This window comes from Rhineura floridana, chromosome 3, assembly GCF_030035675.1.
Source record: "Rhineura floridana isolate rRhiFlo1 chromosome 3, rRhiFlo1.hap2, whole genome shotgun sequence".
Lineage (NCBI taxonomy): Eukaryota > Metazoa > Chordata > Lepidosauria > Squamata > Rhineuridae > Rhineura > Rhineura floridana.
This window is the reverse complement of record NC_084482.1, coordinates 26666955-26691289: the sequence shown is the minus strand read 5'-3', so window position 1 is coordinate 26691289 and position 24335 is coordinate 26666955.

Here is a 24335-nt window from a genome sequence, read left to right as displayed (position 1 = left end):
ATTTTGAGTTTCAGTGTTTCAAAATAAAGTATCATACAGAACGAAATTACAATGTACCATTTGTAATTCAGTAATATGAGAGCTTTGGTCAGGGGTCTGAGTACTTTTGCAAGGCACTGTAGACACATAGATAGATGAAAGTTTCATAAAAGGCAGTACAGTGGGTGTCAGCACCTGGACAGCAGCAACAAAGGCCATAGAACTTCAAGAAGATCCATCAATACTGACCCCCGCCCTGGATTTCCATGCTAAGTACCTGGGCCTGAGAGCCTCCATTTTTGAATGAATGAATTTTATTATACGGTCACAGGCCCGTCATACCATTTTTAATTTCCCACAATGCCCTAAAACAGAGGTAACCAATGTAGTGTCCTCCAGATGGTGCTGGACTACAGATTCAATCATCTGTGACCACTGGCCACACTGCCTGGGAGTTGGAGTCCAGCAGTTTCTGGAAGGCGCCACATTGACTACCTCTGCCATAGACTGACACTATGTTGTGCATTGTGGAGAATTAAAATAACAGTTCCCAGTCACTCTTGGGGTGCTGCTGCCACCATTGCTAACAGATAAACCTGAGAGAGGGGGTGGTGTAAGGGGATCCACCAGAAGATACAATCAGAGCCTTTCCAACAAGTGAGGTGTATGGAGTATCGAGAGAAATTCCCTAAGGCTTCAGCCACCTGCTTTCATCATCACCACCACCATCACAACAACCTTTATGTTCCACCTTTTCTCCAAGGAGCTCAAGGTGGCATGTTGTTGTTATGTGCCTTCAAGTCGATTAAGACTTATGGCAACCCTATGAATAGTTGTTTTTTCCTCCCCATTTTATCTTCACAACAACCCTGCAAGGTAAGTTAGGCTGAAAGGCAGCTCTTCCTCATCTTCTTTCATTCCAAATCAGGATGATATGACCAGGCAGTGAGAGTGCAGTCCAATGTAGTTCTCTGAAGGCAACCCACCCTTTCTCAGTTGGTGAGAGAAAAAGAAGCCCTCCCTTACTGTAAAGTGATGCCCGCCAAAGGGCATTCAACCTAGCTTCTGTGCTGGCTGAAGCTGATGGGATTTGTAGTAGACAACATCTGGAAAGTACCAAGTTGGTAGGAGGGCTGAAATAAAGGATTCCTCACTAGGTATTTAGAGTCAGCTGAGAAACTGACCCCTCACCTTGTTGCCAGAACCAGCCTTTCCCTGTAGAATATAAGAAGTGTTACCTTATTGGATCAGACCAAGGTCATTGTAGGTTAACATTCTGTGTTCAACTGTGGGAAGCTTGCAAGCAAGGAGTGAAAGTGGTGGCCATCCCACAGCATTATACAATCAGGGATATACTGCACTTGGATAGGGATGCTTCATTTTTAGCTATCTTGACTAAAGGCTGTTTGAAAGAGTTATTCTCCATGAATCTGTCTAGTCCTTTCTTCAGAGTCCATCACTACTTTCCCTGCGTGCTTCCATCCATTCTACGTTCCACTACCTACTCTGCTTTGCTTGGAGGAAGCCAAGGTACACAGCGATGACCTCCGGTTATCCATTGCAATCTCCAGCAACACATTGCCCCCTGCTGCTTGAGTGTTACAACTACAGTGGAAAATATTGGTGGGCTACCTCTCAGCCTCATGAAAAACCTATTCATAGGGTCGCCATAAGTTGGAATGGACTTGAAGGCAGTACATTTAATTTTTACTTCACCTCTGGATAGAAACACACTCACTGCTCTGCCAGTTCCAGTGTGTCTCCACCTCTCTCTTCTGAAAGCAGGAGCATGTGACACTAATCAAACCCCACCCCTTTTTACTGTAAAACGTGATAGAAGCAGCTTGAGTGCTTGTTTTTTAATTCAGCTTCAAAGAGATTTTGCAACTGATCAGCAGATCAGCCCATTCCCCCTCCAGGTGTGACTAATGGGAATGCTTTGCTCTGGCGACTAGTATGTTTACAGCCTCTGAATACAGGTTTACACACACACAGAGGCCCAGACATTTCTCCAAACTGGGGGACACAAAGGGCCCATCCATATCTTCTTTTAGTCTGTGATCTAAGCCCCTTGTGTTTCCATTAATTCACCAGCATCCATAGGACGTTCCCTGCCATTTCAGACTTTCTCATACTTAAATCTGCATTTCCCCTACCCTGCTATAAACCGATTATTATTGCTATCCTAACTATTGACCGCTGTAACATCTGTAGTGAGGACATCTTGCCCTGGGGATTTGCATTATGGGTGGATCACAGGAGTAGGTCCCACCCTCTCTCCACGCCGACGCCGCCTCCCTTACAGCTCATTCATGCTTCCAGTAGTGAATGTGGGCACTTCCTCCTTGCTTCTGTAGCTGTATCGCATTGCTCATTGTTTTCCCATTTGTCTTTTTATTTAAAAAATCTATATTTTGCAATCAAACGTAAAAGCAATTATTTAGTCAAACACAGTATCACTTTTCTTTTTAAAAGCTATTTTGCTGTATTATGCCAACAATAGAAAAATTGACTATTCCTTGAAAACACGGAATGCCCCTCTTTCCTTCACTACAAAGGTTTATACTGTATTAATAACTTTTAAGTGTTATGTACTGTGCTCTATGTAACAGCCCACGGAAGGGCTTTTGAGTAAAAAACCTTTTCGTTGTGGTTTTTGCTTGAGTGTTTTGCGCTCAATGAAAAAAATAATTATTTACAAACGCACATTTTTTGCATTTCATACAAACATACATTTTGATATAAGATGACTTGTGGGTTTTCAAGGCCTAGGAATGGCATTTATTTTGCTTGCACGTGGTGGGGGTACTGTTCATTTTGCTGTTTTGCACATCCATTTCCTATTTATGTTTTGATGCCTTTTAACAAAGAGTCAATTAATTTCTGGTCTGCAAACACCTTTCTTTCTAGGTTCTCTTTTCCTTTCTTCTCAGGTAACCATTTTCAGCAGCCCATTGTCAGAGTAAGGTGGAAGATATCTGCGCCTTCGATTTCTGAGCAGGTTGTCAGTCCTGTCCTAAAATCATTCTCACAGACCCTCCCTCATCTGTATGACCCTGTATCTTTAATTCTCTACTCAAGTTCTGGATCTTTTTTTTCTACATAATACAAACCCGCACATGTGCATCAATTCAAAAACAACTGGATATATGTTTTCATGTTCTTCCAGGGGGGTGCCAGAAAAGAAAAATGTGCAAAAAGCAAAGGACCTTTGAGGACCAAACACCTTAAAGGGTAACCAACGCAAAAGTAAAACAGACCAAAAAACTCCACGAAACACCCACATGTATAGATGTCTGAAAATTTGGGTTTTAAAAAATAAATCTGAGCACAAACAGGACATGTATGAATCTCGAGGCCTCCAAATGAATATGGAAAATGTCGATTTTGAGGTTAGGTATGGATAGGCCCAAAGTGCATTGCCATACATGAAAGTGGGACTGCAGTTCAGTGATACCACAGGCCCTGTCTGAACATGGTCCCAAGCTTGGATTGATGGACTTTAGAATACATTTATCACACCTTTCAACCTATATATATGAATGAATGTTCTTTGTCTGGCCCCTGTGGGATGTTTCCCTTTCTCCCTAGCATGTGGTTTGGCTTGCTTGCACAAGTCACCTTGAGCTGTTCAATCCCCCTTGCATCTCCAGTTAATGGATCACAGATAACAGCCTCTGTTTAATACCATGGAGAGCCAAAGGAGGTCAGAGTTGACAACAGCTAGCCAATGATCAGATCTGGTATTAAGGCAGCTTTGTACATTCAAAGAAGAAAAAGAAATGCAGGTTTTTCCTTTAAGGTAGGAATGGGGAACCTCTGCAGCTCTCCAGATGTTGTTGGGACTCTAACTCTCATCAGTTCCAGTCAGCATGGCCAAGAGGTCAAGGATGATGGGAGCTGTAGTCAAGGAACATCTGGAGGGCACCAGGTTCCCATTCCTGCCTTAGCGATAAAAGGGGTTTTCAGGATTGTGCAATCAGGTGCAAGGGCAACCTGTGATCTTTCAAGATACTGTAACAAAAATGAAGTGTCTATTTTGCAATATTTAGAGTTAATATCCCATCTTATTTTAATACAGTTGTCTCTCACCCTACCTCCAAGGAGCTTGGGGTGGCATACATGATTCCCCCATTCCTAGAGATGTGAAGGCTCAGAAAAAAATAGGAACATGGGGGGGTCCTTTCCATTTTTCTGGAAAAAATGGGAAAAGGTCGTTTCCATTTTTTTCTGGGCCTTCACATCTCTGCCCATTCCCTATTTTATCTTCACAACAACCCTGTGAAGTAGGTTAGGCTGAAAGAGAGAACAACAGGATCAAGCTCACCCAATGAGCTACATAACTGAGTGGAGATATGACTTCCAGGCTGTACCAGTCGTAGTAACGTAAGAAGCTGCTATATACTAAGTGAGATCACTGGTCCATCTAGCTCAATATTGTCTGCGCTGAGTGGCAGCGGTTTTCTGGGGTTTTAGGCTGTAAACATACTGGTCAGCAAATCAACGCATTTCCATTAGCAACACTGGAGGAGAAACAGGTTGATCTGTCAATCAGTTGTGAAATCCCTTTGAAGCTGAATTTGTTTAAAAATGCACTCAAGCTGCTCCCACCAGGTTTTACAGTAAAAAGGGCGGGGGTTCAACTAGCGTTGCATGCCTCCGTTTTCAGAAGAGAAGTGGAGATGCACTGGAACCAGCAGAACAGTGAGTGTGTTTCTACCCTTACAGCACTAAAACAAATGGGAAACTATTTTTACTTGGGAAGCAACACTGGTCTATGTGGCCAGCATTGTATTAACATTTTTCCTTTCCCCTTTTCCCTTTTCAATCATGGGAAAATTTACAACGTCTGGGCTTATTTGACAAATGGTGTGCACGTGAGTGAGTGCGATCAGTCCCGTGCATGCAAATGTATTGTCTTATATGAGAGGGAGAAATCGTGGGTGGAAATTGTGCATCCAAATCATGAAATGGGCTACAAATGCAAGTACATCAAGTATTCCAAACTTGAACCAACAAAGCCCCAAAGGCTCTCATCTGGCAAACTCGTTTAGTGGAAGGCTGGCCCCCTGCACACATAACACAGCATGAACTGTGGTGAGGGTCATCAGCGGTGCTGGTGGGGAACTGATAGAACAATGCACTTGTGTTTGGAAGAGGGAAGGACAATCAAAAAAGGGGATAGGCAGTCAGGGAGGAGGAGAAGGGACAAAGAGAAGAAATCTTTAATCAGGAATAGGGCGCTTGCGGCCCTCCATGTGTTGCTGAGCTCCTGCTCCCTTCATCTGAGAGACTGCCTCCTTCCTTACAGACTCTCTCGGGCATTAAGATTGGTAGAGGGGATCCCCTTGGTAGTTCCACCTCCATCAGACATGCAGGACTCCTGGGAAAAGGCCTTCTCTGTGGCAGCCCCTAAGCTGTGAAATTCCCTCCCCCAAAGAGATGTGCTTGGCACCTTCACTGCACATGTGTTGTATACACCAACACTGGCCTATGACTCTGGAGATTTTTTTTAGCACCCACCCTGTTCTTTTGATCGTAAATTGTGTTAACAGGTTGAAATAGTGACCTGCCCTGGGACATTATGGTGAAAGGCAGGTAAGAAATCTAATAAACAAACAAATAAATATTGGCCATGCTGTCTGAGAAGTACAACAACATCTGGAGGGCCACAGACGAGCTACTCCCATCTTAAAGGACAAAAAACCTGGGGATATTATGTTCTAGACAGAGCTGGCCCTGCCATTAGGCAGATAGAGGCAGCTGCCTCAGGCGGCAGACCATGCTAAGGGATGGGGAGTGGTGGCAAGGTGTTGAAGGACAGAGCTGTGTGTGCCATGGGCTCCACCCTATGACCTCCTAAGCTAGTCTCCTGTTCTCAGGTATAGAGGAGGATGCCGTGCCATCACCTTTGGTGAAGTAAGATCCCATTGCCAGTCCAGTTGGTTTCTGTATGAAGAATAGGGAGGGGGGGTACACCATCCCCTCCTTCACCGCAGGCAACAAAACGTGTTCTAGGCAAAGCAGGAGCTCATACTAATTGACCTGCCAGCGGCTTATTTGTTGAACCATTACTACATGAGCATGAACATGGCTTTATTGCACATAGCCAAAGGCTTTTTGCAGCCTCTCAGGCCATATGCTACATAAATAAAGTATCAAGCATTACAATATTTGTTAACAATATTCATAAACTCGGTTGTGATTAAAATCAAAGTTAAAACCTCATCATTAAACATCTGTATCAGGTCATAATTGCTGCCTGTGTGAAATCAATTCAGTTCAATCAATACCAGGATTGGTTTGTTTTTCAAATGCACGTGTAGTTTCTGAGCCACTATTACTACTATGGAAGTAATAAAAAAATGATTACCCATGAGTAGTTCAGTCACACTATCTTGTAGGGTTTTGTATCAAGAATTTTGTTTTCCATTGGATTCATATACATTGAGCAGAATAATAATATCTTCAATTTGGCTGCATCCAAAAACAAGTTTTCCCCCCTAACAGCTGCATACCTGATTATCTCCTTTCAAGATATGCCTGACAACATATCATAGGATGGGTTTTCACAGGACCCCAGTAATAGCATGATTAGGAGCCTTCCACTTTAACAACATCCTAACCCAAGGACACAAAAATATATGTTAGCTCTGTCCCATTGATCTCCCTGAACCTTGTTCCAAGGCCACCTCTATCTTAGGCTGAAATTAAGGATCTGATATCAACGGAGAAGGCCCCTGGAGAAGGTATGATTCCCCATTGCGATTTTCACAAATTAGATCTAGACTGGTAGGCTCTCCTCTTAGCAAAATAATTCACACACTCAACTGGTATAATAATTAGTTATAATTTCAGATGTTAGCAATACTAGGTAGTTGGGAGTTGAAGGCCTATCGAAAGATTTCAGTTTAGAAGATAGCAAGGAAGGATGGGATTAATTCGCAAACTGGTGCTGAGTTCAGGAATGCCTACCAGCAGGACAGGCCTAGCCATAGGGGGAGAAACAAGTTACACCACTCTCTGGGGTGCTTGCCTCAGCTATGTAATCTTGGAGGAACTGAACAGTGATTGCTCAGCATTTCATTAGCTGGGTGATACTCCCAGCATGCCAGAGGACATGGAGGCCTTCTGATCTGCCTTCCAGGGGCATTGTTGCAGTTGTAAAAGGGAGGAAGCAAAACAGGGATGGAAACTGGATTTGGTCAGAGGGCCAGATCCTTATCTCCCCACCCCGAAGGCCAACTTTGACAGGTGAATGAGACCACCCAAACATCACAATGACATCTGGTTACTGGAACCTGTCAAAGTTCAAAGGAGGTTGCTGCAACTGCTGCTCAGCTTGTAGCCACTGATGGCCTTCTCCCTCCATGAATTTGTCTAAGCCTCTTTTAAAACCACCCACCACTTCTTGTGGAAGCAAATGCCATAGGCTTCACAATCCGCTGCTGTGTGAAGACATGCTTCCTTTTGCCCACTCTGAATCTTTTCCCATTCAGTCTGGGATTCAGCCATTCTCTTTTCTGGAAGCGAACTGCTGGCTGTGGGAGGCTGGGAGTGGGTTTTATGTTTCTTGTCCGCCTTCCATGTCTCCCGTTGCTATCTGATGAGCCCAATAACCTCTTTGGCCTCTGGCAAGACAGCTGGTGTATGTTGCAGCCAGGGACCTTTCCCCTTACTCTCGTCCAGGTACTGGCATCTTCCCACATTCAGCGGCAATAAAGCATCTTTGGTGGCTCCGAATGGTTGCAGAGTGGGAAGGAACAAAGCATTGGATCCTGGCGTACTCTGGGAGCCCACCCGATACCTGTCACAGCCCTGCAGGCAGGCGCAGCTGCAAGGTATTAAAGACTGTTCACATGCCACAGGCATCTCTCCCCGAAGAGATGATGGCAGGCAAGTTCCTGCATATAGTGAGCTAGGCTACAGGATGAAGACAGGGAAGCTGGCACTCAAGAACAAAGGATCAGCCCCGCTGGATAGATCCATTTGGTCTCCTTCCAGTAGCAGCTTCCAGATGCTCCTGGAAAACTAGTAAGCAGAGCATTGGAGGCAGCAACCGCCTCCACCCCCAGCCAGAATTTGTTTGTTTCTTAAATGTACATGTAGTTTCTGAGCCACTATGGCAAAGAATGTGTTTAATCCCCTTTAGAAGTCATCCAAGCTCACAGCCACCAGCACCACATCCTGTGGCAGAGAAGTCCATCAGCACTTTTACAAATAAGTGCTTCCTTTCACTCTCTAGCAATGCTCATGTGCTGCCAGGCAGGGATTCATGTGCTGCCAGGCAGGGATTCATGTGCTGCCAGGCAGGGAAGCTTTTCCAACATGAGAAGGCAGGCAGTGATGGGGGAACTGCTCCTGTTGAATTTCTGTCTGCTACTCACTTTCAATGGATGATTCTTCTAGGCATTGCACAAGTGAAAAAATTCTCCATACTATTCATCACAGAGCGATGGGTTAAAGCCTAGACTAAGAGAGGCATGGTGATCCCCTCAAGCAGGATGTTGATGGACTACAACTCCCATCAGCTGCCTGCAACCATGGGTCTTGCTGGCTGAGGCTGATGGGAGCTGGAGTCCAATTATATCTGGAGGGCACAATGTTGGCTATCCCTGCCCTGGAACATACAGAGGGACAAGGCATTGCTGTTTGGAAAGACACACACCATCTATGCATGCTGACAAATCTTGTAAATGTCCATTAGTCTTGTTGGCTTACAGCCTATTACATCAGCCCTATTCTCCATTCCACAAATTCCCCTCAGCCCCAGTTTACAGCCCCCAGCTTGCAAGGCTGCCAGCTTCATAGCAAGCTTCTGTAGCTGAGTCTCTAAGAGCAGTTTTGTCTGCCAGAATTGGGAGGTAATAACATTTACCTCCTTATGATGAAAAGTGTTGTGCCCAGCCTGACTCGGGGCTCATCTGTATGAGAGCATTTCTTCATAGCAAATACACTGCTTTTACCTTCATAATAGATTTGCACCATCTGCAGTAAGTGTTCAATGCCAGCTGCAAACACAGAGGTTTCCATTTACACCCTCTATGAAGGATTAATCATACAGTTTCCTAATGACTATACCCTCTTATTTACATTTGCACTCCCTCTGGTTGCCCTCTGGCTTCTAGATAACCAAGTATGCTCAGTTTGTTCTACTAGCTGCAGTTCCTTTTTTTTTAAAAAAACCCAACCCAGACGTGCAATTATTTTTATTTTCACAGCTATGATATAGCTGAAATACAAATCTTTGTATGAGCAGTGTTATGCTTTTGTGCACAAGTGGGGGGGGGGGAAGAAACATAATGGCACCATTTGCAGCAACATAAAAAAGGCCAGCAGAACAGAGGACAGCAGCCAGAAATTGCTTGTCAGCCCACAGGAGACAAAATGAACGAAGGGAGGAGATAGGGGGCATGGAGAGGGGAACAATTGACACACCCACCTGTAAACAGTGAAGCAAAGTGCCTACAAGGAGGAGCACATCTAAGCAGAGTAGGGTTGCCAGGTTGAATCCCTGAGACTGATCCTGTATCTTTAGGAGAAGAGAAAGTCAGCGAAGTGCAGGTGTTCTTGTATCACTGTAATGGGAAAAAGCACAAGGTGGAATTCTTCCTCCCCCCTGCACAACTTTTAAAGATACAAAAGATGTCTTGGAGGCTGGGCCTGGCAACCAAGAGGTCTTCTGTATCTTTAAAAGTTGTGCAGGGGGGAGAGAGAATTCCACCTTGTGGTTTTTCCCATTACAGGGTTGCAAGAACACCTGCACTTGGCTGACTTTCTCTTCTCCTAAAGATACAGGATCAGTCTCAGGGATTCAACCTGGCAACCCTAAAGCAGAGACATATTTTTCTCTACTTCATATTATCAGTGGATTAGTTTAGTAAGGTTTTACAGGGGGAACACTGTGTGATATAGGGTTGGCCAGGTTCATGGCCTGAGACTGATCCTGTATCTTTAGGAGAAGGTCAGCCAAGTGCAGGTGTTCTTGCAACCCTGTAATGGGAAAAACCACAAGGTGGAATTCTCCCTCTCCTCTCCCCAACTTTTAAAGATACAGAAGACCTCTTGGAGGCTGGGCCTGGCAACCAAGAGGTCTTGTGTGTCTTTAAAAGTTGTGCAGGGGGAAGGCAGAATTCCACCTTGTCATTTTTCCCATTACAGTGTTGCATGAATGCCTGCACTTGGCTGACTTTCTCTTCTCCTAAAGATGCAGGATCAGGCCCTGAGCCTGGCAACCCTAGTGTAGATGAGCCTCGGACACCGACAGCTCAGAGAACAAATCAGACCTCCCCTTGACCAAAGACTTGGGGGAACAGGCAGCCCCACCCCTATCACCAGCCATGGAGATTCTGAGAGTCCAGGGGGAGCTTCCAAAACTGGACTGCCTCCAGAAGATCCTCTTGAGTGGACCGCATGTGGATTCCAGTCTGAGTGCCAGCAGAGGAGCTCCTGATGGAGTCAAGCCACTCCAGTCTTATTATTATTATTATTATTTATTAAATTTATATACCGCCCGACTAGCGATAGCTCTCTGGGCGGTGAACATAAAATAGTATAAAAATACAATGAATAACAAAATAATATTAAAATACAATCAACAATACAATAAACATTATTAAAATTAGATCAATGTAACTTAAAATGCTTCAGAGAATAGGAAGGTTTTGACCTGGCGCCGGAAGGAAAGCAGAGTCGGCGCCAGGCGTACTTCCTCAGGGAGACTGTTCCATAGTTCGGGGGCCACCACTGAGAAGGCCCTAGATCTTGTCATCACCCTCCGGGCCTCCCTGTGAGTTGGAACCCGGAGGAGGGCCTTCGTAGCAGAACGTAGTGCACGGGCCGGTTCATATCGGAAGAGGCGTTCCGCAAGGTATCGTGGTCCCGCACCGTATAAGGCTTTATAGGTTAATACCAACACTTTGAATCTAGCCCGGAAACATATTGGCAACCAGTGCAAGCTGGCCAGAACAGGTGTTATATGCTCGGACCGCTTGGTCCTTGTCAGCAATCTGGCCGCCGCACTTTGCACTAGTTGTAGCTTCCGAACTGTCTTCAAAGGTAGCCCTACGTAAAGCGCATTACAGTAATCCAAACGTGAGGTTACCAGAGCATGTACCACTGATGTAAGGTCCTCTTTACTCAAATAGGGACGTAGCTGGGCTACCAACCGAAGTTGGTAAAACGCATTCCTAACCACCGAGGCTACTTGAGCCTCAAGTGAGAGGGAAGAGTCTAAAAAGACTCCCAGACTACGAACCCGGTCCTTTAGGGGGAGTGTAACCCCGTCCAGGACAGGGTATATATCCACCATCCGATCAGAGAACCCGTCCACCAACAGCATCTCAGTCTTGTCTGGATTGAGCTTCAGTTTGTTAACTCTCATCCAGTCCATTGTCGAGGCCAGGCAACGGTTCAGCAAATCGACAGCCTCACCTGAAGAAGATGAAAAGGAGAAGTAGAGCTGCGTGTCATCAGCATACTGATGACAACGCACTCCAAAACTCCTGATGACCTCTCCCAACGGCTTCATGTAGATATTAAAAAGCAGGGGGGACAAAACTGACCCCTGCAGGACCCCATATTGGAGAGCCCGCGGTGTCGAGCAATGTTCCCCAAGCACTACCTTCTGGAGACGACCCGCCAAGTAGGAGCGGAACCACTGCCAAGCAGTACCTCCAACTCCCAACTCCGCGAGCCTCTCCAGAAGGATACCATGGTCGATGGTATCAAAAGCCGCTGAGAGATCAAGGAGAATCAACAGAGTTACACTCCCTCTGTCTCTTTCCCGACATAGGTCATCGTACAGGGCGACCAAGGCTGTCTCAGTGCCAAAACCGGGCCTAAAACCCGATTGAAATGGATCTAGATAATCAGTTTCATCCAATAGCGCCTGGAGCTGGCCAGCAACCACCCGTTCCAAGACCTTGCCCAGGAATGGAACATTCGCCACTGGCCTGTAGCTGTTAAAATTGTCTGGGTCCAAGGAAGGCTTTTTCAGGAGTGGTCTCACCACTGCCTCTTTCAGACAGCCCGGGACCACTCCCTCTCGTAAAGAGGCATTTATCACTTCCTTGGCCCAGCTACCTGTTCCATTCCTGCTAGTTTTTATCAGCCAGGAGGGGCAAGGATCCAGTACCGAAGTGGCTGCACGTACCTGTCCAAGCACCTTGTCCACGTCCTCGAGTTGAACCAACTGAAGCTCATCCAACAAAACAGGACAAGACTGTGCTCCGGACACCTCACTAGGATCTACTGCTATAACTTGAGAGTCTAGGTCCCGGCGGATACATGAGATCTTATTCTGGAAGTGATCGGCAAACTGATTACAGCGGGCCTCCGATGATTCCACCCTGTCCGGAGGATTTGAATGGAGAAGCCCCCGGACAACTCGAAAGAGCTCCGCTGGGCGGCAAAGAGATGATTTAATAGTGGCAGCAAAATGATGTTTTTTAGCTGCCTTCACTGCTCCTACATAGAGCTTAGTCGAAGCACTAACCAGCGCATAATTGTATCCGTCGGGAGTTCGTCTCCATTTCCGCTCAAGCCTCCTCCTATCTTGCTTCATCGCTCTCAGCTCCGGAGTATACCATGGAGCTGTATGAGCTCTACACAGGAGAGGGCGTGCAGGAGCGATCGTGTTTACAGCCCGGGTCATCTCCGTATTCCACAGAGCGACCAGGGCTTCAGCAGGAGCGCCAGTCCTATCAGCCGGAAAATCCCCCAGAGCCCTTTGAAAACCTTCAGGATCCATTAGTCTCCGGGGGCGGACCATTTTAATAAGTCCCCCACCCTTGCAGAGGGAAGAGGTTACTGAAAGTCTAAACTTCAGCAAGCAGTGGTCTGTCCATGACAAAGGGAGTGTTGTAAAACTCCCCACATCCAGATCACTTTCCCCATGCTCAGTAGCAAAAACAAGGTCTAGAGTGTGCCCTGATACATGTGTTGGACCACTAACATATTGAGACAGCCCCATGGCTGTCATGGAAGCCATGAAGTCCTGAGCCGCGCCAGACAAAGTGGTCTCGGCCTGAATGTTGAAATCCCCCAGTACTATTAGTCTGGGGGACCTCAACAATATATCCGAGACCACTTCCGCCAGCTCAGTTAGGGAAGCCATTGGGCAGCAAGGTGGGCGGTACACCAAAAGGATTCCCAGCCTGTCCCTCTGGCCCAACACAAGGTGTAAACACTCCAGGCCAGTAACTGAATGAACATGGTGCTTGGTGAGTGAGATGGAACTCTTATAGACGACAGCAACCCCACCTCCCCGACCCTCAGATCTACCATGATGCTGGACCAGGTACCCCGGTGGGCAGAGCTGAGAGAGACCAACTCCTCCCTGCTCACCCACCCAGGTCTCGGTTATACATGCCAGATCGGCTGCCTCATCCACAATCAAATCGTGGACGAGGGAGGTTTTATTATATACCGATCTGGCATTTAATAACAGCAACTGGAGATCTGAGAGTTGGCTGATAGGACTACCAACGACCTTGCGGGTGTGGGAAGGACCGGAACAAGGCACAGCCACAACATGTCTGGACCGCGTTCCCCTTACCTGGCACGTCCTTCTCACAGCGCCATACCTTCCTTTGCCCGTCACTACGGCAATTGGGGCCCCCTCAAGTCTCCCCGCCTGATGGATAAAACTCTCTCTGAAGCACATAATACAACTAAAATATACAACAATTAAACGTATAAAAACAGCTATATATACAGCCATATATACAGCATATAAACAAACATACATTCATATAATCAGGCACCCATTCATCTCAAATTGCATCAACACACCAACAAAAAGTAAAAAAAAAAGAAAAAGAAAGGAGCAGCACAGCAGCAGCAGCCTCTCCTTCCCTTGGGGCGATGCTTTCTTTCTCCTGCAGGGCCTGGGTCTCCCAGGCCACCTCAGCCAGCCGGCTTATGTATCCCTCCAAAGAGGGACAGGTGGTAAGAATCAGTCCTGGCTGGCTGGGTACCTGGGGCCTGGTCCTGCCAGGCAGAAGTCCCTCTGGGAAGGGTGGTGGAGGTGGTGGTCCCGCAGCAGCAGCAGCACAGCAGCAGCAGCCTCTCCTTCCCTTGGGGTGATGCTTTCTTTCTCCTGCAGGGCCTGGGTCTCCAAGTCTTCAAGAGCACAGGAACTTAAAGTTTCAAGCCTGGAACATGGGTCCTGGCAAAGTGCATGCCTGACCTGAGAGTCCAAGGCTCCCCCCTTTGAAGTCATCCCAGCTCATTCTTGTTAAAAACACATCTACAAAGTGGGTTGAAAAGCTGGCAGCCCTACAGATGCAAGGATCCTGGACTTCTGTCACCAGATTCAGTAGCAGATTTAAAGGTCAAAGTCAAGAGGGGTCTCCAGGTTGCAACCTGGCACCTGTAAGCTTGTAGTATAATACTTATCAAGCCTGATTAGAATATTTATTACTGCTGATGGAGGTACTATTTCACAAATTGTTATTTTTTTTAACCCAGGGCTGGCCCTACCATTAGGCAGGGTGAATTGGCCATCTCCAGCAGCAGATATTGTTAGCAGCAAGTAGTGATGAGCTGTTAGGGGGCAGAGTTGTGTGTGCTCTGTTCTCCAACACAGCCTGCCCTACATACATCCCTGAAGTGAGCCTGTTCCCCCGGGGTTCAGAGAAGGATGCTGACCCATTGATAATGCTGAAGAAAGATTCAACCACCAGTCTAGACACGTTTTGTTCAGCTGGCCTTGTATTTAACCCATCTTTCTACAAGGTGGCTTACCCTATGCTAAAATCAATACAAAAATAATGCATAAGCAATGTCAACATCAACAACATTTTATTTATTATTATTTATTTATTTTCATTTATATCTCACCTTTCTTTCATCAAGGAATCCAAAGTAGCATACATGTGGTCCCCAGGAAGTCTGCCATCCAAGCACTGACCAGATTTAAACCTGCTTAACTTCAGCAAGTTATGTGCCTTTCAGACCATAAAAAAACCACACCAAAACAATATAACTGGGAAGTGAAATCCATCAAACAGAAGGTAAGGCAAATGCTTATCTAAAACAAAAGGCCACAAGGTAAGGGGAGGGGGCAGGAGCTCCCAACACCTGGTGCTGCCACCAAACAGAACTTTTTCTAGGGTGATCAAGTGAAAAAGGAGACAGGGTTCTTGCATCTTTAATAGCTGCATAGAAGAGATTGTTTTAGCAGATATAGCTTGTCATGCTACTAAAAGTGTAGAAGCCCTGCCCTTCCACTCTTTCCTTTGTTCCCACCAGCTGCATCTCAGCTGGTGGTAGGACATGTAGAAACCCCAAATGACTGCAGCAGGAGGGACAGGCAGGAACAAATCGAGAGATACTGATGTACAACCCCCCTCCATGTTTCTGATGGGGAAGAGTATCACTGACTGGACCCGACATACCACAAAGCATGACCGCAGCTGGATGAGGACTGAGATGTTCCTTACAGCCACACATAAATATGCACCACTGTGAACTGGGAGAGGAAGCCACTGCTATCAAGCAGCTAGGAGAGGGCCCACCTTGCAATCCAGACACCGGGTAATAACACGGCAGACCCAATTTCTTTCTTGGGACTTTCTGAATGCAAAGTAGATGCTCTACCACTGAGCTACAGCCCTTCCCCCATAAGTTAAAGGGGGCTTACTTCCAGGTAAGTGGACATACCAATGCAGCCTGTGTCTAGGTGGTAACTGGGTTTGCTTTCTCCCTTCTGTCTTGGATGTATGCTTGCCAACTTATTTGCTAGCAGGGCTCACATGCCTTTAAGAACAGCTTGTAGTCAGAAATTCATCAATGAAGCTTTTCTAACAGTGCAGTAATGGGAAAGCTGTTCCTGTTGAATTTCTGCCTGTCACACTGCTATAAGGCCCAGGAGCCCTGCCAAGATGGGGAGTTGGTAACCCTACTCAGTTATCCATGAAAAGCAATTTGCCTCCTTCCTTCTTCCTCTTTCCAGCACTATAGAAAGCTACAGTTACAAGCCTGACAGCTTCTGTACCGTGAGCTGGCTCTCTGCTGGTAGGAACTAGTACTTTACCTACTTCTGGGAAGCACGCTAACACCAAGGGGGCATCTCTGCCAATGGCTCTTATTTGATCCCATGTGCTGTTAGGACTAGGTCTGAAAGGAGGAGATAAACTGGGCAGTGTTGGGAGTCCTGGGCAGCATTTACATCACAAGGCCTACGGGACCTGGAGATTTGGGCAGGAAAAAGGATCTCTTGTCTTATGTGAAAAGGGTGTCCAGTACCTGTTATGGCAAGTTAGGCTGCCATCTCCTGGTAATAAACAGAATAGCAACCAGCTTGTAAAAAATAAGGGCATTGTCCATTTGATAATTTGCGGATGTGATATGGCTATAGACCCCAGTGATGGTTGCTGCTGCAATCCTATGCGCACCTACCTGGGAGTCACTGAGCAATCCTAACTATAGGAAGCTGCTGTAACTTAGGCCAACATAAATTATGCCAGAGTGTTACTCCGTTCCAAACTCCATTCAGGAGCAGGGCTGCTGCTGGCTGAGCCAGACCCACAGCCTGGCAGAGGGAAAACAAGCCTTTAAAATAGAGTTGGACTTACACCACCCTTTCTACCAGTGTAACATCTGCTAGGTCACATGACTGAGCTGAACAGAGTTTGGAACAGACAGAGGCAAGTCTTCTCCAACTCGTCCCATCTCTAGAACATCCCTTTTCAGGACTTATTTTGGCCTCTGCTCAGCCAGCTTCAATGAGTCCTGACTGAGCCGGGATGGAGATCCAAGTCTTATTGAATGCAGTTGGCCTTATTGCAGGAGGTCCCAGGTTCCATCCCTGGCATTTTCAAGTAGGACTGGGAATGTCCCCTGCCTGAAACTCTGGAGAGCCTCTGCCAGTCAGTGGCAGGTGGACCAAAGGCCTGTCTCAGTCTAAGGCAGCTTCCGATAGGATCAGGCGGTTAGGATTCATCTTAGGGAGCCAGAAATACATGGGAGCAACAGGTGCAACAGTGTGCCTTTGAATACCAGTCGCTGTGACTCACAAGGGAAGGATGTCTGTGTGGTTGCCCTCACTTCTGGCAGTCTGGTTGGCCGCAGTGAGAACAGGATGATGGACTAGATGGGACTTTGGTCTGATCCAGCAGCAGGGCTCTTCTCGTGTTCTTATTGTGCCCGTCAAGGATCTCTCATGTGGATTGTTGTAACCTGAAGAACATCCTGTATATTTTTGGAGGGAGTGCCTCTGATGTTAGGGTCACTAGCCCCTACTGCTCCTGTGCCCTGAACATCAGTTTGCTCTTCAGACATTAGTAAGGGATGTTTACCTCTGTGCCCTGAAAAGTTTCACTGATTGATTTCTAGAGATAAATGGAATAAAAAATAGATAAGGCTATTAAAAGGACAAGAGCTGCCTGTGCCCTCTTTGTTCTGGCCAGTTGGCAACCCCATATTTAATCATCAGTTTCTCCAGGAACCCAGAAATCACTCAGCTCCAGTCTGTTGAATATCCCCATTGTTGGAAGACAAATGACAAATCTTCCTCCGTGCCAAGATTTAAGGGTCCCTGAATGTCATACTCTCCTCTAGCACAGCTAGGGAAATGGGAAACCTGTGTCCATTCATTTCTTGTTGGACTCCTTACTCTCATCAGTCTCAACCAGCATGGCCAGTGGTCAAGGATGATAGGAACTGTCATCCAAAAATATCTGGATGGCCACAGGTTCCTAATCCCTGCCCTCTGGTCTTACTTTTATTTGCTCACGTTATCCCAAATGAATTGAGGCTAACAGTGGCAGGAGAGGGAGACAGAAAAATATATTTTGCACATGCTCAGAGGCACTCTTCCATGATGATTATTGTTGCTACTGCTGTTTCATATGCTCCAGGCCTAGAACCTGCAAGTGCTTCATAGGCTAACTCACATGAAGCCCGGAGAAAAGTAGGCAAGTGCTACAATATCCTATGTGGCTGTTGAAAATACAGATCTTTCTCTGGTCACTCACTTCTGAAGTCAGCAAAATGTCCTCCCTTGAAAGTCACTTTGAGAGAAACACAGAGGGCTCCTGTGAAGGTGGGGGCAGTTCTGTCTTTTCTTCACATGCTAAAAGCAAGTCTTTGGTGCTACGAGAGTCAAGTATGCCTTCAATTTTAATTCAGGAGGGAAAAGTGGGCTTCATGAACAGAAGCCTGCCCTAGCCGCTACTCTCCATATCAGCACTCTGCATGATTGATTCTCATTCTCAAATGGGCAATGCACAGCTGTTTTGATCACACAGGTACTTCCTATGCCAATATCAGCAGTGGCCCCAAAGAACACTGGTGTGGGAAGGATTTGCATGATCCATCCTACATGCAGATCAAAGCATCCATCTGTTATCCATGCAGCATGGCATCAGGTCCTGGGAGGGGCAAGCAAGCATGCCACAGAGACAACCTGTGAATCAGACCTGATGCAGTTTCCCCATAATAGTCACTTGACAGCCCTCCTGGACTGACAGGAGGCACGCCAGAGACAGCAAGGTGCCGTTTCTCTTTTGGATGGTCAGATGCAAAAGAGAATATAGCTCCCCTTGTACCTTTTGATAATTGGGGAAGAAGAGGCAAGCCACATCTGCTGAAATGCCCTCTTCAGCACAAGTATTAAAGGTGCAGGAAGAGCCCTGTCCTTTTTTCCATATTCCCCCCACCCCAATTTCCTTTAAATTACAATAGAGCTCCTGTTTTTCAAGAGCCACCATGACTTGTAAAAAAAAAAGTCAACAGAAGTTTTGCATCCTAATGCCAGGATTTCTCCAACTGAATTTCCACCTGTAACACAAGTGATAGAGACACAGAACCAAGGGTGGTGGCCATGAACTTAGGTGGCTTTAAAAATATGTATTAAATAACAGGTTATCCGCAGCTCTTTGGCCTGGTAAACAAAAACTTTGGACCACCCTATCAAGAGACAAAGGTAATCTATTTCCATCATGCTCTGCTTGTGAGCTTCACAAAGTCTTGAACTACTAGATGGACTGTCAGTTTGATCCAGAAAGGCAGTTTAAAACATTCATATTAATGTTTGGCAGTCAGTAAGGCAACAGATGCAGCTTTCCACAACATTGTATCATACTGAGGGAAGGATGCACTTGTTGAATTTCTGCCTCTTGTGCAGCTGTTAAAAGACCTGGTGCGCTTCCAGACTGTCCCTATTTTCAGGTGAGATTCAATCGCATTCTGGTAAATTCAGGTTGCACCATTATAGTTGCTTGGAAGCTCTTGTACAACAACCCACTTCCCCAAAAAGGAATGTTGTGATAAAGAAATTGTTGCGATAAAGAAATTGAAGACACAATGCACTGAAAAATGTGGGATAACACTTGCTTTGATGCAACTTTGTCTAGACTCCCTGCAAACAAATAAAAATGAAGGCTCATTAAATAGCCAACTGTCTAATCTCCCTGCAAACAAATCAGGATTAATGCTCAATAAAGATGTCATCTGGAAGTGCTGACAGATCATGGAGGTGAGAGGTGGTAACCCCGAGAGGAACACATCAGTTCAGCCATAGATTGAATTGCCTACGGCTGTTGTGGAATACGGTTCAATAGATAAGATGGCCAGCTGTGGTGGGTTCTTCTCCTGGTAGGGCTTCTGTGTCTTTACTACAGGATGCATGTTACAGAGAAACATCAGCAGAGAAGTTTTTCCCCATTACAGGGGGGGAAATCACTTGCTGAATATCTGTTTCTCATGCACAGGCTCAAGCACAGTTGTCAACGGTTTTGTTTTTTTTCTGGCCCTGCTCCTGTGCCTTTAACAGCAGCCTGATGCTCAGAAATCAGCCTCTTTTTCCTAATGCCAACAGAAGCTTCACCTAATTGATTTTCCCATGTCAGGCTGATGTTAAAGGAATCAGAAATCCTGACCGCCTTAGAGAGATGAGATAGGAGCAAATCAGGGTGCCATGCAGGAAACATGATGTTGGTGGACGGGAGGGGGCTGGGGGCATTCATTTGTTGCCTGCACAACCCACCAATCCTGAAACTTGGACTCCTTTAGGTGTGAACTGTGTGGTTTCTGAGCTATGCCCCTTCCCATAATCACAGTGCCCTATGGATGAGAGAGCAATCATATTTTTTGCTATGTGTTAGCGTAGTCTGGTTTCACCTCACAGCGCTGTTATGAGAATAAAATGGGGTGAAGGGGATCAATTCTAGTATTTCACACTAACAACATTTTAGCAAGTTATATCCAAAGAGCTGAAAAGGGGGGAGGGGAGGGTTTGCAATGATTTATCAGAGATTTAAGACCAGAAATTAGGAACCATACCTAGTAAATACGAGGACTGTTGGACCATCGGTAAAAAGCATGCAAAGTTATGTTGGTCCATGGGGGGGGGGGGGGATGTCAAAATCCACAACTGGGAAACGCTTCTATTAGGACCAGTCCAAAAGGTCATAAAATAGCAAAAAAGGAGAGATGGAAGTCTCAAAGGTGCATAAAAATAAGCATGTAGGCCTCACTCCTGTCATCACTTTACCTAGGATTGAGCCCCATTAATCTCAATGGAACCCACTTCTCAGTAAGCATGTACAGTAGGGCCCCACTCATACAGCGGGTTACATTCCAGACCCCCGCCGAAAAGCAAAACTCCGCCATAAAAGCAGAACAAGCACTGTATGAGTGGGGCCTTACTCTAATTGAAAGCCGCCGTATTAGCGAGCCGCCGAAAAGCGGGGCCCTACTGTATAGGACTGCGCTGATACATTACCAAGATATTCTTCCCAAGGGGTATTTGCAGTGCAATCCTACTAAGCAATGTATACTCACAGAGGTCAGTCCTATTGACTTCAGTGGGCCTTACTCCCTAGAAAGTCTCCTTAGGGAGGCAGACTTGCAACCTGAGATGTACAGCCTACTGTCCTATGTCATGTCTGGCTCATTGGGCAACAGAAGATGGCATTATAAGTCATGCCCTTCTGCATCTAAGTGACCTTGAAGTATCTTCAAAAAAACATTGGTTCATTAAATTATTATTTTTGTGCACCTTTGGGATTTAATCCCCCCCCGTCTTTACAACATAATGAGCAATCTTCAGAGTTCTCCAGAACTCTTCCTCAGACTGGTTCTTAAACAAAAACAAAAAAAGGGGGGGAGCTGACATTGTTGTAGCCGCAAAGGCTGCTTCAAGACAAGCCATTTATTGAACATTCATCCTGATTTGTTTGCACAAAATTTGCAGGAAGGTTATACAGCAGGGGTGGAAAGCCTGTGGCCCTGCGGATGTTGTTGGACTCCAGTTCCCATTAGCCCCAGCCAGCCTGGTCGATGGTCAGGGACAATGGGAGTTGGAGAACAACAACATCTGCAGGGCCACAGGTTCCCCACCCCGTTATACAACTTGTCTTTAGCGTTCATTCTAATTTGTTTGCGGGCAAGTTCAATGAGTCACATCAAGCAATGGTCATCCCACACTGCCCAGTACATTTTCCTGTCGTTTTCCTTATCACAAAAAACCCATCTGGAAATCCAGGTGATTGGGGGAGGGGGGAACAGGTTTGTTGCACAAGCATATAAAATCTACTTTAATTGCATGGCCTGGATATGCCAGTAGGCAAAAATAGCTAGATCTAGAACCGGAAGTAGCCCCAGCAGTCTCAAGATGGAGCGTAGGAGCAGACTATATACCTGAATGAGGCGCCCCCATCTGCTGTGCAGGTGTCAGGTTGCACCTAAGACTGATGAGACAATGAAACAAATAATGGTTTCTTTCTTCCCCTTCCAAAGCGAAACTTCACTCACATTCTAACAGGCCAATTTTCTAAAATTTGAGTTCAGAAAACCATCCCTTTTACTATTTTTAAATGTCAGTTTTATATAAATAGTTTTTATCAATTGCATCTATTCATCCCCTACTACAAAAATGTCTCAAAGTGACTTACAATTGCACATATAAAGTTTTACAATTTACTAAAAATAGAGCTTTTTTTAAAAGTATTCATTGTTAAAGACAACAGTGCTAAGTATTAAGCCACAATCCAATACACACTTGCCTGGGAGTAAGTCCCACTGAACTCAATGGAGCTTACTTCTGAGTAGACATGTACTGGATGTGTCAGTCTAATAAAGGAACTGTGTGTGAGGAGGGGAGGGGGAAGGTGCATTAACAGGAGAACAGAAATTGAACCTTTTCAAGCATATTAGAAAAACTGGATCTTTCTCAATAGAGTTCACTTCAAAACTGTCCCAAACAACTACTGTGTAAACCTCTGTTTTTTTAAAAAAATCTGACAGCTGGTGAGCTGGGAAGATCTATATGTGTTCTTGACGAATCATCATGTGTCATTAACATAGGGAGAGGGGCTCCCCCTCACCCCTGCTCTCTCTAAATAATGACTGTGATGAAACTTTATGCTGCAGTCAAATTGTTAGCCTTTAAAGTATCACAACATTCTTTGCTGTTGCTTCTGCTACAATTTTGTTACCCTTCTGGAATTAGTCAAATTAAAAAAAAAAAATTAGATGGAGAAAATTCTCCTCTCCTCTTCACCCTCCTGGAAAGGGCTGGACCAGATGTGAGGAAGGGGGAAGTGACATTAATGGCCTCTTTCCTTTCTGTTTGAGTGGTGTGCTGCCTCCAGGTGATTCCTTTTGAAAAAGACAACCACTGAAACAAAAGAAAGCAAGATAAAAGGGCAGAGCATTGCTATGAAAGGAGGTATAGCTTTGCTGGTGCCCATCTCTCTCTTAAAGGAAGTACATCAGCATTTCTGCACTTGCGTGTTACAGCACGGGACTGCTGAACATTCAAATAAATTGTCGCTGGTGTTAAGTGAGATGGAGTAGACCGGGGTGAGGGACCTGAAGACCGCAGCTCCCATCATCTCCAGTCAGCATGGTCAATGGTCAGGGTTGCCAGGTTCATGGCCTAAGACTGATCCTGTATCTTTAGGAGAAAAAGTCAGCCAAGTGCAGGTGTTCTTGCAGCACTGTAATGAGAAAAACCACAAGGTGGAATTCTCCCTTCCCCCTGCACAACTTTTAAAGATATAGAAGACCTCTTGGAGGCAACCCATCAGGAATGATGGGAGTTGTAGTCCAGTAACATCTGGAGGGCCACAAGTGTGAGGGGGGGGAAGCATCTGGGCCTCACGTACTTTTGACCCTGCTGGCATGAAGCCGCAGGACAGACATTCTCAAAGGACTGAGACTTCTTGGTGGGAAGACAGTTCCGCATCCCATGGGGGTAAGGAAACTAGCATCATTCATTGCTGGTGATGTCACAGGGAGTACCCAGTTGGTGACCGTGCGATTTGCTCTGTTGCATGATACAAGGGGAACCTGTGTAACAAAATGTTTCAGTGTGGAGTGCTCCTGTTCAAGGTGCCAGCCACGCCCTCATTCAGAAGACTCCATTTCTCTCCCCCCTTGCTTCCCATTCCCTTCCCCCATAGTTGGTCAGCATTCCATGCTCACTGGGCATGCTCAGTTCTCTCATTTGGTTGTTTGGAGGATTTCCCCCTCTCCCCAAAGTTTTTATTTGTTTGTTTGTTCTACTTCTGCAAACTTGGGACTTTCCCCCTCCCCCAGGCCTGCTGATAACTCCCTCTTGTATGCAGGTGATGCCATTACAGCTATATATAGGACTGGGGTCCCCAATGTGACACAATGGCACCCTCAGATACCCCCCCTTCATGTATGCCATGGCTCTCTGCCTCTCCCAACCTTTTTTTAAAAAAAACAAAAACAAAGCTGACCTTTTATTTGGTTGGAAGGTGTGTCTTTTTTGGGGGGGAGGGGGAAGAGGTTTTGGCCTGCCTTTTTTGTCTCTATTTTATTTATTTTGAGATGTGTGCAGGTGTTTTGCAAGCTTTTTGGTGTGTGGGGGTCCAAGTATCACCCGTTCCCTCCCCCCAGTAAAACTGGTATTTTGTAGTACACGCAACAGTTACTTAGATTTCCACATGTGCCCCTCCAATACTGACATGCTAGCCAAGAGAAACTTTCTCTTCCTACCCCACCATCAAAATCCTGCCAATATGACTGCTGGGGAAATGCAATCATCTCCTTATCAGAAGTCTTTCCAGAACGCGAGAGATTTAGATCTTCTGCAACAAATAACGAACAATCGCACACTTACTGCATTAAAAAATCAATCCTTTAGAAAAGCCCTCGATACCCAGAAGTTGAAAGAGGTTATGAAAATCCAGGTGCCTAGTAACCATTGGCACCTACGAAGCAGAGCATGGCATGGCAGCGCAGCCACAGATGTTTAAGGCGGCAGAGAACAGGCTTCACCTTCCACTTGTCCTGCGGTTTGTAGAACAAGGCAGAGATGCTTTCTCACTCACAGGATGCTCAGGTTTATTTGTCCTCTCCTTCCAACTTTGATTCCT